The sequence below is a fragment of the Mus musculus genome, chromosome 12, assembly GCF_000001635.26.
Source record: "Mus musculus strain C57BL/6J chromosome 12, GRCm38.p6 C57BL/6J".
Lineage (NCBI taxonomy): Eukaryota > Metazoa > Chordata > Mammalia > Rodentia > Muridae > Mus > Mus musculus.
Genome location: NC_000078.6, coordinates 106,456,541 through 106,477,262, shown reverse-complemented (window position 1 = coordinate 106,477,262; position 20,722 = coordinate 106,456,541). Strand labels below are relative to the sequence as shown.

General features: G+C 48.1%; 1 long non-coding RNA gene and 1 pseudogene across 1 annotated transcript; both read right to left on the bottom strand.

The window, feature by feature from the left end:
* Positions 1-512: 512 nt before the first annotated feature.
* Positions 513-15,410, bottom strand: Gm51969. Its single transcript, XR_003950178.1, has 2 exons — positions 15,210-15,410; positions 513-1,267 (listed from the first exon to the last, which is right to left on the bottom strand). It is a non-coding gene; the product is annotated as a predicted gene, 51969 (long non-coding RNA).
* Gm3191 (predicted gene 3191) lies at positions 17,585-18,139 on the bottom strand (annotated as a pseudogene).

The following is a 20,722-nucleotide window of genomic DNA, read 5'->3' as shown; positions in this document are numbered from 1 at the left end:
GCAGAAACAAAAAGTGTTTGTTCAGGACTGAGAACTGAGTTCAGAGAAGAATGGGCAGACTTCTGATTCAGTCACCTCCGGGGGAGGGGGGAGGACTGGCCGTTGGAACCTTCTCCTGTGCCTGTGACCTTAGCCCTTAAAATAATAAGCCTTGCCTAATAGATTACCTGCAAGGCATTTCCCTAAACCATTCTCGACATACCAGAAAGACTGGTGCCCAGTTCATTCTTCCGAAAGCCAGTGGACAAGACCTGATCCCATCTTTATTTACAATTTAAATCTTTGGTTCATTGTGGACGTCTTCGCATTTGTTCTGGTTTCTCTTAAAACATTATATTACATTCTTTCTCTCTGATACTGGAATCTGGGTGCTCCCGTGTTTGGCAGCATGGGATAGCACCCTCCCTGACCCCTCTAACTTGTCCCATTGCGACCAGCGGCATGGTGGCATCTTTGTTAAATTCTTCAAGAAATTTAGAGGAAAGAAATGGGGGGACTGTAAAAATATGTATAGTTCCCTCCCAGATTTATTGCTATTTGCTTATAGATTTAAAGGAAACTGAGAGCAACTAGAGACATGGCATTCTAAGGAAGATTTGTGGTTGTTGGTTAGAAGGAAAAACTCCGTGAACATCCACACAAAACACCAGGAGACAAAGAGACATGCTGCAGGCACCTTTTAAAATTTGTACCGTGTGGCAGTGAATTCACCAGGAGCTGGAAGACACCAGGTTCTTATGAAAAGGTCAAAGTTATGGCCTTGGTATGACCTCGAAGGGGAAAAAAAAATCTATTTGTGAGGCATACGATTATCTAGGGTTTTAGTAAATGCAATTACAGCGACAATCTTAATCCAAACAGTTGAACAAAAATAAATTAAAATTAAATAAGATAAACCTCACCCTCAATCATTACACTATGAGTTGTACCGGACCGCAGGGTGGCTATTTGACCTTTGTCTTGCATCTATATTAGAAGAGGCACTACCTGGACAGAAATCAAGGTGCACTTGGGCACACCCACCAGCCTGACCTGGCCAACACCCAGGTCTGAAACAAACGGTTTCTGCTTTTCATTGGGGGTGGGGGGGTCCTGTCCACTGGACCTCCAACAGTGTCTTGCTCTGAGAGGCACAACACTGGTCCTGTGGGCGTGGGCAGCCATGGCTCACAGCAGTGACAGGTAGCTCCATCCATCCCAGCCACATTCCTCGGGTTCCACAAAGTTCCATTTCAATAAGAAAGCTCTTTTCTAAGGACACGTTGTTCTAAAAGAGACAGGAAGAAGAAAAAAACTGTCTGTAATTTGTCATGAATTTCAATTACAAAAAAAAAAAAAACTTTTGAATTTTTTTTCCGTTTTCAAGAAAAAAAAATTGGCGTGCCTCCAGGTTTTAAGAATGTGGTTAACACAGAAAATGACAGAAAGAGAAAGTGTGTGTGTGTGTGTGTGTGTGTGTGTGTGTGTGTGTGTGTGTATTTGCAGAAAAATCTCAGAACACAATATTCTCCTAGGCCAGGCTGAGGTTTTTCTGGACGAAGGTGCACCTGGCACTCTGGGTGAGAAAGAGGATTTTGTATTTATGGGCAATGGGATTGTTCTGGCAAGTTCCACAGCATGCCCCGGAGCTGACATCTCATAGAAGCATCTTCCAGCATCCCAGACTCCCATACACACCAGAGAACCAGTCTACACCCGAGAACACGGCTCAAAAAAGGGTTTTGGAGAGGAGAAGAGGAATCGTTTTGTCATTGGAAAGTCTAAGGGGGTCCCCTCCCCCCGATACACGGAATACTCACCAAACGGGAGCAGAACGGTTTTTTTTTCTTTCTTTTTTTTTTCTTTTTTGAAATGTGCAACTGTGTGAAACTTGTCTGGTTTCAGATTTACACAGAAATGTGGGCCCGTCTTGTTTTCATCCAAACAAACTCAAGCTGAAGAACTGTCTTTCCTAAACTGGGAGCACATTCCTGTTCCTTAACCCACCAGTGCTGGGTTCCCCCGGAGCGTATTAAATCTACGCAACACAGAGAGGTGCTTTCTGTCTTGTTTTCTGGAGGCTGAGCCCAGCAAACCCAGTAAACAGGTGGAAGACTAAAAAGAGCCATGAAAAAAAAAAAAAAAAACACACAACAAAAATAACAGCGACCTGTCCCCAGCCTTGAAAAACAGCCTAACTCCAGAGGTGCAGTGTGTACTTGCGTGGCCTCAAATAATGTTTGTCTCGCAAGAAAATGCGTAGCTTTCAGCGATAACACGGGACAGCGCTTCCTAACTTGCTAGTGGCCTGGCCTGCGTCCTTCTGATAAGAGGTCAGAGGTCACCGAGGCTAAAAGATGAGAACCCGTGCTTCCTTCTGCTCAGATCTGCAAGGAACAATTAAAGGCAGTTTTGCATTAAGGACTGACGTCCTCCTCAGTCTGGTGCCCCGGCGGTAAGCACAGCTATAGAATGCCTGTCCCTGTGGGGTATCCCCGCTCAGACCCAACCTGGCACTTTGGTACTACGCAGCTGGAATTTGAGGAAGCTCGTATTGAAAGGGGATGGTTTAGTAAGATGCAACGGAAGGTGCGGTGCGCATGCGCCTCCGGGGGAAAGCCATGGAAACTGCACCTTGCAGAACCTATCTGAAGGCCTAGGACCAAAGAGGTATTAGGGCTGAGCCAGAGAGACCCTGTTTGGAGCAGAACTATCAGAGGCAAGTGGTGCAGACACCGCGGATCTGGCTGGAGTTCAGAGGTCGTTGCAAGGGCTTTAACTCTGAGAGCTGTAGGGGAGTCAGCGAGGAGCTTTGAGCCTTCTGATTGCGGCACATTTTGGGAGAGGGGGCACAGGAACACACAAGCAGAGGTTCCCGAACAGCCCCGTCAAACCACCGCCAGGCTTCAGAGGCTCAAGCGTTGCTGTCGTTTTGGTTTTTGGTTTCCATGTTTCAGTTTACAAAAGGGTGATGATTTTAAAAATTAAAAAAAAAAAAAGTGACGATAGTGAATGAGGAAGAGAGTGTGCTTTCGGGCCTGAGTTCAGAGTTTATATAGAGAAGCTCAGCTGGGCTGGGGACATGACTCCCTGGGTAAAATGCTTGCTGAGCAAGAATGGGGACTTGAGCTCTGGAACCCACATAAAAAGCCAGGTCTGATGACACACTTTGTAATACCATCACGGGGCGGGGGCAGCGATGTGCAAGACCCCAAGATCAATGGTCAGGCAGCCTAGTCTGCTGGATGAGCCCCGGGCCATTGAGAGAGCGTGTGGTAGAAGACACCGGACTCGATCTCTGGGCTTATTAGACACACATATAAGCACACATAGGCACCCTCCGGCTCATGCTCTTCACAGAAACAGATACACACAGAGACACTCACATGAAATGGGAGAGGAAGAAGTTAAATTGAGAGAGACTTTACTGCACAGTGAAAAAGTCACACTAGAGACACTCCTCCCCACCGCCACCACCCCCACACCTCCTCTAAGCGTTGGCGGGAATTCCTAAAGGACCCAATTCTTGGTGCACTCTCTGAATGCCAGGTTTGGCATCCCCATGGGTTCAGGGCCCTTGCTACACTTTATATACCAAGCACGTGTATTCCTAAGCTAACCCACGATGCACAGTAGTTGACAGGTTCTTCCTACTCTGCTTTTCATCTCACTGAACTGTCCAGGGCCTCATTGTCTCATCTGTAAAATGGGAACTCTAACTTGGAGGCCTGGCTTCCTGGAGAGAGTCAGGCATACACGGAGACCACCATGCATCTAAAAGCACTGCACAGATAAATATGCGGTATTTACATAATTATGCCTCATTATATCCTTGGGTTTTTTTTTTTAAGGAATAAAAGTAAGAAAGCTAAAAAAAGACATCTAAACAAAGAGTTTAAGTAATGTATGCAGAGAATATGTGTATACACATATAGAGTTACAATGAAGATTTAAAAAAATAATGTGTGCAGTCAGGGGTGGCGCACGCCTTTAACCCCCACACTCAGGAGGCAGAGGCAGCTGGGTCTCTAAGTTCAAGTCCAGCAATGGTCTACAGAATGAGTTCCAGGACAGCTATGGCTGCATAGAGAAACCCTGTCTAAATAAAATAAAATGAAATAAAATAACCAAGCAAGCAAAAATGTTCATACAAAATCAAAATAAAATTAATTACAGTCTCACCCGTCAGAGCACAATGTACTTTCTTCTATGTTTTCTGGTTTTTCTGTGTTTAGAATAGAATATGAATGCCTGCATAGTACTTTCGGTGTTTGTCTCTGTATAGACCATAACACAGCCGGAGCTCTCTTACACCCAAACCAGCAGATCCTCCCATTGGCAGATGCTAACATTCGGAGCGAACCATTCAGTACCTTTCTGCTTTCACTTTAAACACAGAGAATTAATAAATAAGAATAAATCATGAAATAAAAAAGTATCTCCCCTTAGCCTCCCCCCCTTCTTCCAATTGTTTGTTTGAGGCTGAGCACCATCTCCATCCTTTGTGGTAGCCTCAAACTTCCCAGGTCCCTGCCTACATTGCCCTGCATGCCTGAATTACAAGAGGGTGCCGCTATGCCAGTGGCTGCTTCTGTCTTTTCAGCCTCCAAATATCATGGTACTGAAAAATATTTTGCATTGTGTCTGAAGCGCACATCTAAGTGGATCATTTCTGATCAGGCACCGCCAGTCTGGTCTACAGAGTGAGTTTCAGGACAGCCAGGGCTACACAGAGAAACCCTGTCTCGAAAAAACCACAAAAAAAAAAAAAGAAAGAAAAAAGAAAAAAAGAAAGTCTCAAAGAGAGACGTCTTGTGAGCTGTGTTGGAATGAGATGGCAAATGCTAAGGTGGAACTGCACAGTGTTCTTTCTGTATTTCTACCTTGGGTTGCTGCTTGTTCTTATATTAATGATCTGCAGACGCTCTTTATATATCAAGGACACGTGCCAGAGATGAGTCACACACTTTCCAATATGGGAGTTTTATATGGATAAAAAGCAGAATGTAGGCTGACAGTGGGCCAGCAGATCAAGCACTTGCCATGAGAGCCGGGAGAGCTGAGATCATCCCACTGATGACCTGTAAAATGAGGCACAGAGATGCTGACAGAAGGACCTGCCTGCAGGAGGGGTGGCAGATGCCTGAGGCTGTGCTAGGAGACATCAAGCCCCCCCCCCACGCCCCCTATTATAAACCCTTCGTTTCCTAGTGGCTAATGGAATCCTTCTGGGCTATGAAAATCTGACGTGGTCCGTGATCAAACATGGGCCATTAGGCAGATGTGAGCCAAAGATGATTGCGGAGCCAACCCGGGTCAGCACTGTAATCTAAGAAACTCTGCTCTCTGCAGTTCATGGAGCTCAGCCCAGCCCTGGGGTGGCTCGCGGAGTCCTTCAGAGGCCTGTTAAATTTCTGCCTTGCCTTGCAGAAATTCTGGCTTCATTCGGAACTCTTCTCTCCTGCTCCACGTAAAGTGAGAAATCAGCAGTCAGGCTGAGAGACTGAAGAAAGGCTAAGGAGAATGTAACAGGCGAGAGCCCCTTCACGGACAAGATAGTATGCCCCGGGCCCAAGAGTAAACCTCAGGTCCCTAGAAGATGACGGAGTGCCGTGGAAAAGCGGGACCTCTCCCGACCTGTAACTCCCACATCTCGCTGGGTTGAGAGATGATGGGTGTACCATACCTCATGCTCCGAGACTCTAGCTCAGCAAGTGTGGGCAACTAGACAATCAGAAAAGGATGAACACTGAGGTCAGACCGCTCTGTCCTGGGGCTCGAAGCTCAGTCCAGGTTCTCACCGAAAGAGGTAGAGCGGGGGTGGGGATGGGGGTGGGGGCGGTCTTTGCAGGCCTAACATGCAGACTGCTCTTGCTGGCTCTTTGTGACCTTCCTGAGATGTTAGCAAGGCATGTGTGAGAGCGGACCCTGAACCCGCCTATTCCCCACCTAAGACATCAGGCTAGCGGCTGAAGGGTTTTGCTTTTCCGTTCCTGGACCTTGGCGAGCAGCTACAGCCCTCTTAGCTCTGGAAGAGATGTGCTGCGGTGTCTCTTTGGGCCACCACAGGGCATCTCTTCACAGCAAAGACTGCCATGGTCCCACCACCACTACCACATGTTGCTGTGACAGATAGCTCTGCTGGTTGTCATTCTTGTCCGCAGATGTCCCTGTCGCCCTTTCAAGGGTGGAATGGGCTTAGACTTGGCCATTGGACTTTGGGGCGAGGGACCCAGTATAGTACAAGCAAAGGTACATTTAGCCCGAGAAGAGGACTGGAGCTGTTCTAGCCAGCTCAGATCTGTGGTAAGAGGAGACTGTCACCGGTGGATCCCGGTTCAGAACAAGCCAGAGCAGGTGAGTGAGTCTGAGTGCAGTGAAGCCTTGTCACCAAGCCACAAGAAGGAGGACCTAATGCTTGCTTGTAAGGTAGTGTTGTTATGGCAATAGCCAACTGACACGGATATTTTAGTCTAGTCGTGTTATTATAACGAAAATACTTTGAACGATAATCTTAAAAAAATTCTTGTGTATGTATATGAATGTATGTGGGAACCTGTGTGCTATAGCGCATGTGTGTGGAAGCCAGGGGACAACATGTAAGAGTCTGTTTCCTCCTTTTACCACTTAGATCCCAGGAGTCAAATTCAGTCGTCAAGCCTGATAACAAGTGCCTTTGCTTGGCCCAAATGACAATGTGTAGAAGAGTAATTTGTAAATTCCTGTCCATGGTACTAGGGACTGGGTGCTAGGGACTGGGTGCTAGCCCAAGGTGCTAGTAAGCTCAGTGCCTGGCAAGGGCTTGATTTCCAGTTCTGTGGAGCCTTCCCAATGCCCCCTCCCATTCTGGAAGAGAGAAAGGCAATCCCTGTGCCCTCATCTGGCAGAAGTGGGTGAGGACCTCCCTATGGCCTCCTAAATAAGGGCATTCATTGCTCCTGGTCCTCAGGTACAATCAGATGTCTCCCAAAGGCTCCAACTTCGAAGACTTCACTCTGGGTATTAGGAACTCAAATCTCTGAGAGTGGCTCTGACATCCTGACACAAGCACCTGAATTACTTTCTCATTCATGTAGTGGGTTCTATCACACACAACCCTAGGTTAGAACAAACCCATCAGTGGCCCTCACTCTCCGAGGACCAAGAGTCTGGGCACCAGTAAGCTGAGGCCATCTCTGTCTCTCCACACTGACACCAAGATGGCGAGAGGCAGCCAAGCTCAGATCATAGCTGGAACTCAGGTTGACTGGAGGACCATTGGCTGCAGGCAGAATGCAGATCCTGGAGGCTCTGGAACCTTTCATTCTAGTCCTTGTCGTAGGCTCTCATTCATAGACTATTAGGAAATGGCAAGCTGACATCTCCAGCCTCTCAGGAAGGGGGGTTGGCCCTGCTTGAAAAGCTCACAAGTCAAGTGAGGGCCCCAGGATTCAAGTCGCCTGTGCCTCACAGACACCCTCGAATCTCCATGGCTGCCATGTATCATCAGCAGAAAGTAAGGCTTACCCCATTAACAGACTCTGTCCCCTCCCAGGGAAGGGGATTTCATCAAGATGTAAACTAAGTGACTAAGCACTCAGCAGAGTTTTATCCTCCAAAGCTAGAGGGTGCTGTGCTTGCCCAACCCACTGTAGCTTTATAGCTTATGTCAGTGGTCTCTGGGTGCTTCTGTTGCCAAATATGGACAAGTGCTCCCCTCACTTCCCCTCCTCTGGCTCCATCTATGGGAGTCCAACGGGTCATAAGTTGTGGGTGGCTCCCCACACAAATCCTGGATCTCTGTAAGAGTCCCAGGGAGAAAGATCAAGTGTTAGAGGAAAGCCAAGCAAGTGAGGAAGAGGAAAAGAAGAAATGAGCCTTTAAGAATCCCTGAACCATGTCACCCAAGATCCCTTCATTAGAGTGACCCAGATCTGGCCATAAGGCCAGTGCTAGCCCCAGTGGGGGTCCACTGAAGATGGACACATGGGATGACTGCATGATAGAGCTGGCTCAGAGGCAGAGGAAAAGATCCACACCCTGGTTTGAAAGTGTTCATGTTATGACCAGTTGCACTAGAGACATGTTGTGTGTGTGTGTGTGTGTGTGTATGGATGTGGTTTACACTGGAATTGAATCTGCTTTAAATTTTTGAGCTTATGTACTGCCGGTAAGACACAGGCTGGGAACAGCAGCTGAGCTGCAAAGGCTGAGGCTGATAGCTCACTCTCTGAGAGGCGATGCACACACCAGGCAAGCCCAGGGCTCACACATGCCAGGCAAGTCCTCTCTCATTAAGTTGCTCCCCTGACCCTTTACATTTCTGTGATGAGCCCAGATTGCATTTTGTGATGAAGCCAGGTACCTTGATTTGGATACCAACTCTGTCAATTATTGACCCTGGGAAAGTTAGTTCCGCTGTCCTGTCTGCAAACTGACAATAGCCATAGCAACAGTGATCATAAGAGCCCAGAAACTTCTCGCTGGATCAAGCTAGGAGGTGTGATGAAATGGAACACCAGTAACATAGCCTTCACCTCCAATTGACAGAGGTGGATCTTTGCAAATTCGAGACCAGCCTGGTCTACAAAGTGAGCTCCGGGACTCTTATGGCTGTTACACAGAGAAAGCCCGTCTCGAAAACTACAACGAGAACAAACAGAAAGCAAACAATGAAACCAAAGAGCGCGGTGAGAATTCAGGATGAGGTGCCTGAGGAACGGAGAGGAGCAGGTCGGTTCCCCATCCTCTCCTTGTGCATCACAAAATGCAGCCCTCACTGGCCGCTCTGGCCACAGGAGCACACCCGATGCATGGGCCAACTCTGAGCAGAGGTCAGACCAGCCTCAGCCTTCACAGCTCAGCCGCTGTTCCCTGCCTCTTTGTTTCTCTCCAGCAGTACATAAACTCAAAATTTTAATGCAGGTTCAATTCAGATGCAAATGACTCTGTCCAAGTGGTTAATGCGAGAGAAAGACCAGGGTGACAGCAGGGACATTATTCCTTCCCGCGCCATTTCCACATTCCCTGAATCACCGCTGTGTGAGCTAGGGTGGGGAACTATCACCCCCCCCTCCACCTCTGCCCCAGTTTGAGTAATGAGGGGTGATCCACCATACGTTTTCCCTGGGAGCTAGATGGCAAATCCAATTAGTTATGTCTGAGGACAACTCGTAAATATTATCAGGACATAAAATATTGCAGGCATTTGGAACAAAAATACAGTCATCTAAATATTGATGTTTTCCAATGGAGAATTAAAATTTTAGAGCAGAAACCAGTTTGAAACATAACCTGCTCACATTCCTTGTCCTGAGATGAGGAGCCGAGTGTCCAGCGAGCACACCTTTGGTCATCCACTCATCTGCCAATGCATGAGATAAGACCAGAGACCATTTCTTGGCCAGGCCCTATTTAAGATCTGGGGATGTCTTCAAAATAAATAAGACGTGGTTGCTATGACTGACGGCTGTACAGTATACTGAGCGAAACAGGCAAGAAAACAGACTGCTCTCACTTGTAACACGATTGATCATAAAAGCCCAGGGTTCTGAGCCTGTCCCCGCGGCATCAGTCTAGCAGGCATATCTGGGTGCTGCTTGGTGGAGGTGACATTTGAGACAGATGTTGCAAGGCTATGCTCAGAGGCTAGAAAACAGGCTCAGAAGGTAAGAGCGCTTGCAGCTCAAGCATGGAGACCTGAGTTTGTCTTCGTAGCACCTGTGTAAAAATCAAAGCATAGTTTAATGTTCCTATAAGTCGCCCCTGAGTGGTTGGAGGGGCAGGAGCCCCAGGTTCAGGGAAATAAAGCTGAAGGTGAGAGAGGAGCATGTCCAATTGTAGTGCTTGTAACATGTCATCTCAACATCTTTACTAAGTAAAAAGGCAGAGCAACAAATTGTAAGGGCCAGAGGAGGGAACCTGTGATGTCCACCCCATATAACCTTCTTAGGAACAGAGAGCCAGGGCTTCCCCCGGGTCCCAGAATTGTCAACATTTTCACTAAACATTGAGCATTTTATCTTAGAAAGTGGCCCCACCTGTGCATATCAGCCACTGATTGAGCATCTCAGGCATGTCCTAATGACTCAGCCACACACATCCCTGGCAGAATATATGGCTCCTGGACTATTGTTGGCTGTGACTTCTGACCTGCGGAGACCCCTGAATCTTTGTGTGAGTTCTGCATACAATATTGAGCTGAATATTCCAGAAAAGAACTGTAGAGATGAGGATTTTGAGGGTTGCACAGAAGACAATACGGGTCAGTTCTTCGACATAATCCTATGCAGCGTCATTTTTGTAACAATGGAAAGGTGGATGGATGATGGATGGATGGATGGATGGATGGATGGATGGATGGATGGATGGATGGATGAACGGATGGATGGATGGATGGATGGATGGATGGATGGATGAACGGATGGATGGATGGATGGATGAACGGATGGATGATTGGATGGATAATTAGATGGACCAGATTTCTAGAGCTGAAGAAGGGAGTTCTAGGCCATGAAAGTCATGTGCAAACAAAGCAACTGGACTAAACAAAGATGTTCATGAAACTGTTGGTATGAGCTCTAGGGTGTGGGGCGGAACATCACTAGAAATAGAAAGGTTCTAGCTATGACCCTTGGATACTTGGCCATGGCATATACTCTTCTTTCTGATATCACAACAATCTTCTTGACTGCCTTCATTTCTCCATATATGGACGAGGACTCACTTTCTAGGGCGTTTGTGAGCACCAGGTGATGTAGTGGTATTCTTGTTCTGGTGAGAATAAGACTCCAGAGACACTGAGTCCTCAGTACTACTCAGCCATTTTCACAACATAAGGTAGCCATGTCTGCCCTGGTCCCTCCCTATCTTGGGACATGCTCGGAACAGAGCCCTCACAGATCAATTCTCTGGCTCTCGAAAGAGGCCAGGCTGAATGTTGTGATCATAAAAAGAGAAAGAGCTGTTCTATCTGGGTGTGGGGAGGAGAGGGAGAAGGGGTTGCCTTGGTGGGCCCATGCTAAGACATCCCTTCCCCCTGAGGGACCAGTCACACAACGGTATAGTATAGAATAGAGTTTATTTAGGGCATGGGGGTGGAGTTAAGACAGTAGTAGAGGCAGAGAGAGGCAGAGAGGGGAGGGGAGGGGAGGGGAGGGGAGGGGAGGGGAGAGGAGAGGAGAGGAGAGGAGAGGAGAGGAGAGGAGAGGAGAGGAGAGGAGAGGAGAGGAGAGGAGAGGAGAGGAGAGGAGAGGAGAGGAGAGGAGAGGAGAGGAGAAGAGAAGAGAAGAGAAGAGAAGAGAAGAGAAGAGAAGAGAAGAGAAGAGAAGAGAAGAGAAGAGAAGAGAAGAGAAGAGAAGAGGCCGGCCATGACCACGTGGAGAGAGGAGGGAAGGGAATAAGGAGAGAGGGGGAACAAGGGTCAAGAGGCAAGAGTATGAGAGTAAGAGAGGCAAGAGAGAGGAGGGGGCAAGGAGCCCCTTTTATAGTGGGCCAGGCCTACCTGGCTGCTGCTAGGTAACTGTGGGGACAGAGACCAGACAGAATATCAACTTTGACAACATCGCTCCAGTTTCCCAGAATGCCTCTCAGCTAGGAATGCCCTTACTCTACTTTTCATGTGCAGGCAAACAACTGACAGGATGTGAGGCTCCTGATTTGGCTGGCAATCTCAAACTAGAGACCTGTGGAGAGGCAGAAACAGTGCCCCCTTTCACAATGGGACATATCATGCATAACCTAGGGATTGGGATTCATGAATTGCATGTATGTTGTTTCTAAATATTGATTTTAAGGAGGGGAGTCTAGCCTGCTCGAGGAGCAGAGACAGCACTGTGCTAGTCAACTATCCAGATAATGCCCAGGTACCACTTACCCAGGGCTCCTGGGTGTCACCAGTCCTTAGCCCATCTCTGGAAGTTAGTATGGCAATTTCATGAACCACAGGGCACCTAAGTTCAAAAGTTGAATGCTTATCTCAGAGGCTTTGCTCTTGGCTGTTTTCAGGACAGCTAAGGGGAGCAAGGTCCTACAAAGGGTGCCTATGAAGAAGTTCTCCCAGCTAACAGGAGCTGGGTGGAGAGACACCATCATCCCACACAGGGCACATCCCTGGCACAAAAACATACCCTTGTCTCTGGAAGCCTCTGACTCCTTCTCCTGCCCTCCCCCACCCATCACTAAATAAATAAACCAAGAAGGCGGGAGGGGAAAAGTTTCTGACTTTCTGTAACCTTTTCTTCGAGTTCAGGTTATTTCTTTAATGCATTTGTCTGCTTTAAAATTGTCTCCTTAGCCTCTCAAGGGAAGCCAATATAATACCGCATCACACTTCGCACCAGAGAAAAAAGAACACTTACTCTTAATAGGTGGCAATTTTGCCAGGTGTTATTGACATAGTAAGTGCGAAATTTCTGCGCTCCTCCATGCAGAGTGCAGCAGATTAAAGAACAATGAGGCACGGTGCAAAATGAAGTTTCAAAAGCCACAGTGTCAAAGTCAGGGAAGGTGCGAAAAAATTACATCCTCGCAACACTCCAGAGAACAAGTTTACTAATTACGTTACCGGGCACAAATTTTAAAGTAAATTCCCCGAGATTGGGCAAGTTTTCTTCGAGACCTATTGTTCTCCCCACCCCACCCCACCCCCACCCTATCCCAAACTGTCAGGGCTTCTCTCTTGGTGCTAGAGAGAGAGAGAGGAAGGTCTGAGCTGGGTTGTGGATTCCTCTGGCTCCTGCATGGGGAAGGGGGCAGTCAGGGGAGGACCTGGGAGCTCCAGAGACACCTCAGAATGCCCAGTGGTGGCAGTGGCTGTCCTCCTGATCCACTGTCCCCTGGAGAACTACAAGACCAGAGACTGAACAAACCAGACCTTGTCACTGAGGCAGGACAGATATGGAGAATCTGAAAGGCAGCAGTTATGACCAATAACCACCGTCGTCCCCCCCCCCCAAACCAATACAGGGACAGGGAACTGCAGTTCACTGCCCTCCACATTCACAAAGTTGTGTCATTCCAAACCTAGGAACCCGGGCCTCAAAGGCAGGTCTTTTTTTATATTGTCAGCATTCTTTAGCCCATATATAGAAAAAATATATATAGAGAGAAGATGGATAGATAGATAGATAGATAGATAGATAGATGGATGGATGGATGGATGGATGGATGGATAGATAGATAGATAGATAGATAGATAGATAGAGACAGATGGATGGACAGACAGACAGGGTTCAACTGCTCACCCTCCTGCTCTACTTTTCAAGTGTTGGGGTTGCAGGCATGAGCTACCACTCATACCACTTTAACTTTTTTTAAGCAATTAAAACATGTTTCCAAATGAGCTCTTACATCATCATCCAAAATAGAAGGCTGATCAAAGCAGGGCTTCTCCTCCTGAAGGTGTGCAGCAAAAGTGTCTGGGGGTTCAGAGTAACCCCAGTTCTCCTCTCACACTTCTATAAAGGTTCTCGGGGGGGGGGGGGAGGGCATGGAATGGAGGCCTCACCAGAGAGTGTGAGCAGATGTGTGTGCAAGCAAAATCACACATCCATACCACATATGTACACTTACGCAATACCCACATGCACATACGTGTAGACACATGCACAGGGAAAGAGACCATGTGGACACAGCAGCAGTTACTCAAGTGTGGGGGCCTGAGTTGGGACCACCAGAACCCATGTAAATGGAGCGAAGACATGACAGCCTGCCTGGACTCTCCGTGCATGGAAGGCAGAGGTAGCAGATCTCCAGAGCAAGCTGACTAGTTAGGGGATCAAGACCCCTAAACGCCGATCAACTGCAAGACCCTGCCTGGATGGATAAGGTGGAGAGCAGGCTGACTTCAAACTTGGGTTCCCATGTGCACATACATGTCCACACACAAGTGTGCCGCCACACGTGGAGACACACTGCAGACACATACAAAGAATAAGGAAGAGAGGGAGGGAAGGAGGGAGGGAGGGAGGGAGGGAGGGAGGGAGGGAGGGAGGGAGGGAGGGAGGGAGGGAGGGAGGGAGGGAGGAAGAGAGAACACACACAGGATAAACACATCACACTGAAGTTGGACTTAGTCTTTAGGCAAAAGCACCCACATGTTTCTCTCATGACCTTTTAATAAGTGATTTGGGTGTTAAAACCAGTGTCTGTGACAGCTACTTTTAAACTAAACCTTTTATTTGAGATGGCTATTTATTATCTCAGGCTCATCCGCAGCTGTAACAAGCAACGGAGAGGCTCTCTCGTAATAACGCTGTGCTGTGCGTAACTAACATATCCCCCATCATGTTCCAATCCCCTCAGTTTTACTCACTGGTGTACATGTGGCACGGCCAACTTTTTTTGTTTAATGAAGTGCTTCACAAACAAGCAAACACAAGGGTAAAATAATTTCCTCTTTTGAGGAACAGAAAGGCCAGAGGCCCATTTTGTTCCGAATGCAGCAAATTTAAATCGAGTTGTAACCCAGTGAGCTGAACGCATGCTCACTGGGTTACAACTTCAAGGCACAGCCTGCCGGTGGCTGTCATCCCATGCAGGTACTTGGCTAGGGGTAACCTGGTGTCCCAGCCATGCAGAGATGGAGGAAATTCCTGCCCTTGGGTGCTGCTGGGGGGGAAACAGTGCAGGTGGGATTCAAGGCTTCCCCTGGTCAGAAACAAAGACAGAAATACCAGGGCTGCCTTCTGGGAACTCCTTAGTTAATATCCCCTGACCAAAGTCCTTCAGAGGAACTGTGGTGACAGAATCTAACCAGGGCTGAGGAATGCACGAGGTCACAGAGTCCTTTACCCGGGAGAGAAAACAGAGGCCTGAGGACAGACAGAGCCACTGAGCCCAGTGTAGCTACAATAGCCACCATGCAGAGGAGGGATAAATGGTGGAGCTGGTCCCACGAGGCTCTGTAACCTCTCTCCACCTGAATTTGCATTTGCATAGGGATTATCATCTCTAAGGATTCAGAGGGGAAAGCTTTTTGATTTTGTGGTCACAGGGCTTCTGTCCAAGTTGTCAGCTCAGACACTAACCTTGCAACAAGCTTTGGGTAATATGTTAAGCAATGACAAGCTGGGTTTCCCTCAGCAGGTGGGAGACAGCCTTTGGATCACAAGCCATATACAGCATCCCAATGTAGAGTCAATAAACTGATAGTTGCTTCCTAAGGCTAGTATGTTAGCTCCTTCTGCTGCTGCTGTGATGAAGTACTCTGACAAAAGCCACCTAAGGGGGAAAGGGTCTATTCCACTCACAGTTCCAAAGTACGGTCAGCCCATCCTGGCAGAGAAGTCAAGGCCACAGGAGCTGGTCTCGTGCTGTCTACAGTTAGGAAGAAGGCAGCAGTAATGTGCTCAGCTCACTTTCTCCATGGGAACAGACCTGGATCTCAGCCAGAGATGACAATAATACCATCCACAGTGGGCAGAACTTCCCTTCTCAGTGGGTGGGACTTCCTGTCTCAGTTATTGCAGTCAAGACAATCCCCAACAGACTTCCTCAGAGTCCCTTCTCCCAGAGGGACTCTAGATTGCGTCACATTGACAATTAACACTACCAAAGTTAGCATGAGGGGGGAAAAAGTGGATAGATATAGAATTCTCTAGAAAAAACTGGCAAAAGTTAAATAACAACAACAGTGATAATAAATATAATAGAATTTGGCTTAATAAATACTGTATCTGGGCATCTAGAGTAGGTTCGGTTGACCAGAGACAAGCCTGATGACCTAGAACAGAAGCCAGTCCAAGCAAGCTTTGGTGCTCAGAGGACCTCCTAGAGATGGGACCGTCATTGCAGTGGTGGCCTGTGCAGACCCACGCTGTCCAGAGAACAAGCCCAAGGAAAGCACAGAGTGAGGAGCTTGTGGAGACGGCCAGAAGCAGAAGTCTACACATTCCAAACGTGGAAGCCAGAGAAGACCCCAGACTCCAGCGTAAGGGCACCTGGAGGCAGTTGCTGGGCATTAAAGAATGGAGAGAAACTTTCCAGGGCAAAGAGACATGGCTCACAAATGGAGGGTTCGAAAATCAGACAGCCAGAAAAAAGTGCAGGCTGGTAGAAGAATTTCAAGCAAAAGAAAACTTGGAAACACAGGGCCTGAGAACTCAGGATGCCTCACTTTCTTTCTCTGTGGAGCTCCAAGGAGTCAAAGCAAGATGGTGGATCTCGGGGTACCAGAAAGGCAACCTCCTGCATCAACAGGCAAAGCCTGGGGAGTGGGCAGTGCCCCTCAGGCCAGAGCGTCTTCAAGTGCTCTGGATAGGACAAACCCTTGGGTTCGACTGAACTGCCTGTGGAGAGAGGTCAGAATGGGCAGGAGAGCGCGTCAGGCTCAGAGGCCTTGATGAACACACACTACAGCTCTGGCTTCCCTCCCACTGAGACTAAGTTTAGTTCTCTTTAAATTCTGCCCACTGCTCCCTCATCTGCCCCTTCAGGCCACACGGAACAGCCGCCCCCATAGCTGCTAATCCTGGCTGTGTCACCATCTTTCACCACCCACGACCTAACTTTCCCAGCTACCGCCTGGATGTCCCTCCTTTACAGAAGGGCTTCTGCCAATCAGAAGGACTTGGGGGGAAAGGGCTACAGGACAAGAAGGCAGAGAGTACATGGTTCAATATTTAGTTGTCACACCCTCAAGATGGACTCTGTAGGCTCAAAGACTCTCCTGGAAGAGTATGGCATGATTTGAGCCCAATGTAGTATGGTATGGATATGAGAGGCCTGTGTTACACTTGATCTGGTTTCATATGTGCTAAACAGATGGAAGACAGCAAACCACCACAGGTTGGATATTGGAAGAAACTGTACCAATGCATAGTGTGGGTCTTTGCAAAGGGTCTTCCTCCTCCTCCTCCCCCTCCTCCCCTTCTTCCTCCTCCTCTCTTCCTTATTTTCTTTTTCTTCCGTCCCTTCCTTATTTCATTCCTATTTCAGGGCTGGGATGGAACCCAGGGAATTGCTGGACAAGTGGTCCAATGCTTGGTAATATTCCCTGCACTTTTTGGTTTTTAGTCAGGGTCTTGTTAAGTTGGCCAAGCAGACCTTGAACTTTCTATACCCCTGCCTCAGACTCAGGGAAAGATGAGAGGTATGCCACAGATCACTTAGCTTGTGATCCTCCTCCACCACCACCTCCTCCTCCTCCTCCTCCTCCTCCTCTTCCTCATCTTCTCCATCGCCCTCCTCTCTGTCTCTTCCTCCTCATGTTCCCCTTCCTCTTCTTCCTCTTTCCCCTCCTCCCTATTTGTCTCTTCTCCACCTTCCAATTTATGTTAAACTCTCAACTTTATAGATTTTTTTGAAATAAAATAACGAATGATAGATCTTTGCATTCAAATGTTTTCATAAGGAGTTCTTCCCAAAGCTCAGCAAAACCAAAAGCAGTAAGGGTTAGGATGTCTATAAAGGTTGCTCTATCATCTGTCATCTTCATGAGTAAGAAAACTAGAAGCCCTCTCAGGGAAAAGAGTCGCTTGGTTTAACCTCCACAGCTCCCACAGGGACCCAGATAGCCAAAAACTGTCCTAGGAGTGTCTGAGCCCTCTGAACCCAGAAATATTGAAATTGAGTAGTTTTCATCCCGTATTGTCCCGAAGCCCTCTTTTTTGTTTGTTTGTTTTAGGTTTTCAGATCAGTTTATTAAGATGGAATCACTGCTAAGTATGCAGACGAGAAGCTACCTGCCAAAATCAATGTGGTTCTCAAGAACTGACTACATTAGAAACAAATGTTTAAAACCACAACAAGGAACTGTCCCTGATTGCCAGTGACAAGGCTGAGGCAAACGAATCTGCACATTTACTTCAAGCTTTTCGAGAGTTTGGGGGCCACACAGTGGTTCCGTGCATGCACAAAGTCGAAGAGCTCCTCTGTACAATCCTCTTCTGTCTGTGATCTGGAAGACACGCGCTTATCACACAACTCTAGACATTCCTGGGCTTTTACACACTTCCCCAACTGCACAAGGTGCTCTCTCACTGTTGTTAGGGTGTCCACCAATTCTTTCTCCTCTTCTTCCTCTTTGGGGGTCTCCAGATCCAGTGAGCATCTTTCGTTGATCTTCTAGTCCCATGTCGGGAGCCAGTTTGGGATTCAACACCAAGAGCAACAAGGGTAGCTACTCCACTTCAGGTTTAAGAAGGACTAGTAAGGGTCACTCGATGGATATCCGGTGACCTGGCCTGAAATGTGTCATACTCATTGTAGTCTCTAACACACACACAAATTGGCTTGTACTACTCCGTAGCTGCAAGACGTAGGGGGAGCTGGTATATATGCCTACAAAGAATTTGCTAAGAAACCCCGAAGCCCTCTTTAAAGTTCCTGGTACTTGAAGTGTGCCTGCCGACTGACCACTTCCCATCTACCCCTCCATTTCTTGCTCGCTCATCCACAGTTGTCTATCCGACCATCAATGCCGCCACCAACTCAAAGTTCTCTCACTGTTGTTAGGGTGTCCACCAATTCTTTCTCCTCTTCTTCCTCTTTGGGGGTCTCCAGATCCAGTGAACTGATAAAGTGCTTGCCTCCGGAAATAAAGCCTGGTGTGAGGAGATCCCTTAATCACTAAAGTTTCCCATCAAACCAGAACACTTTGTAATATGACTGGCATGACTTCACATTGAACCTGGACAGCTTGTAGGGGCACCGCGGTGACCGACCCAGGAGTTGGTGGCACTTTCAGATGAGTAGAGGCTGTGCTGGGCACTTCCCAGGGTCAAGACAGCCTCGCTCTGCTCTCAGGAAGGGCAGTGAGGGAGTCTGATGGGGAAAACATTCACAGCATGTGGCTGAGAGGAGCCAGGCGGAATAAAGAGGCCGAGAATAGAAAAAGACACTTAGAGATGAGTCAGAGGATGGAAAGACATGGCAGAGGGCAAAGACACCCACACAGTGACAAATCCCCAGACTTCTCAGGGGGAAAATGGCAACCCAATTCGGAGCCCCACACACCCACTCCCGGAGATTTAAAGTTGCCCAGGTGAATAGGGATGGAACAGCCGCATCCTGAGCTCCTAGGAGTGCAGGGTCTGGAGAGGGAAGGAAGAGTTTCCTGCCCCATGCCAGAGTGCAGAAGTGCAGGCTGCTCTATTGCCTTTCAGACAGCAGTGCAGGGCCCATCCCTTGCCTTCCAAGCAGTTCCATCTGTAAAAAGCAAGTTAGAGGGAGCTAGCTGGAGAGATGGCTCCACTGATAAAGTGCTTGCCTCCGGAAATAAAGCCTGGTGTGAGGAGATCCCAGTGCCCAGGGGGGCAGAGACACAAGGAATCTCTAGTGGTCACTGACCAGCCAGCCTTGTCTCCTAGCTCAACGCCAGGACGAGGAAAGACTTTGTCCCAAAAACCAAGATGAGAATAACACTCAGGGTAGACCTCCGTTCTCCACACACATACATACACACACACACACACACACACACACACACACACAGGTACACTTACACCTACACCCACACATACTCACGTGCACCCCAACAAAAACACAGTACAAGTTTGACCTCTGCAGTAGCCTGAGTGATGGCAGGCTTCAGACTCAGAAACTCGGGCTACAAATTCTGGCTGTCTGACTTCACGGTGTCAGTGAGCCTCTACCTCAGTCTCCCCTCCTGTCAAATGGGATGGCAACAACGTGGCTCTATCTTCTCATAGATAACGGAGCAGGAGTGATGAGTGTGCCAAGTCCTGGCATGTGGGAACGCTGGGCTCATTGTGCTTCTGTGACCCTGAGTGTCTGGTGTGAGCACCCTGGATTCCTCTACGTGTGTGGTGGGTGGGCTGATGGAGGGAATTAGGCCCCCGGCACTGTGTAACTGGATTTATAAGCATCTCATTAAAGTAAGAGGGGATATGGAGGGGAGCTGGGAGGCCTGGAGAGGGGAAACTGTGGACGGGATGTACTGTATGAGAGAAGAATCTATTTTCAATTTTTTAGAAAGAAAGAAAGAAAGAAAGAAAGAAAGAAAGAAAGAAAGAAAGAAAGGAAGGAAGGAAGGAAGGAAGGAAGGAAGGAAGGAAGGAAGGAAGAAAGAAATTTGCTTCTAGAATTCTGGTTCAACCCCCAGAGACTCACATATTTGAACACTCAGTCCCTAGTTAGTGGTGTTATTTGGACCCTTTAAGATGTACAAGCTTTCTGGAAAAAAAATACATCACTGGGGTTAGGGCTTTGAGAATGTATACCCTCCCCTCAGTCTCAGTCCGCGCTGCCTCTGCTTTCTGGTTGTGGTTGAAGCTGCAGCCTCTCGGCTCCCCCCACTTTGCTTTCCTTGCCAGCATGGACTTTCCGAATGAGTTCTTCCAGCTAGAAGCTGTCTTCGGTCAAGGTGTTTTCTTACCAGGACAGAAAATTAATAAATACAGGTGTGATCAGGAAAGGGAGAAGTAATCTGCTCACCTGTGGGTCCACAAGACTCTTGCTTCCCTTCTCCCAGGCAGCACATCCCATTACAAGTGTCAGGTTCATGGCCAGAGGAGCTGTGTGTACCCAGACCAGCCTCCTGGCTGTGCTGCAAAGGTCTAAGTCACACCTACTCTGAGGTCCAAGCCTCCTCCCTCGGGCTTTCCCACCATCTCCTTGGCTAAGCCAGCTCACCCTTGAAGCCTGCCTGCGCCAGCTTTGACCAGCTTTGCTCAGTCTTGGTAGAAGCCCCTCATTCCTTCCCTCCATCCTTTACCGGACTGTGACTTTGTACAGCAATGGAGAGGACTGTGTCTCGTGTTGCTCTCGGACCCTCACTTGGCACAGTGGCCGTTCGGTGGGC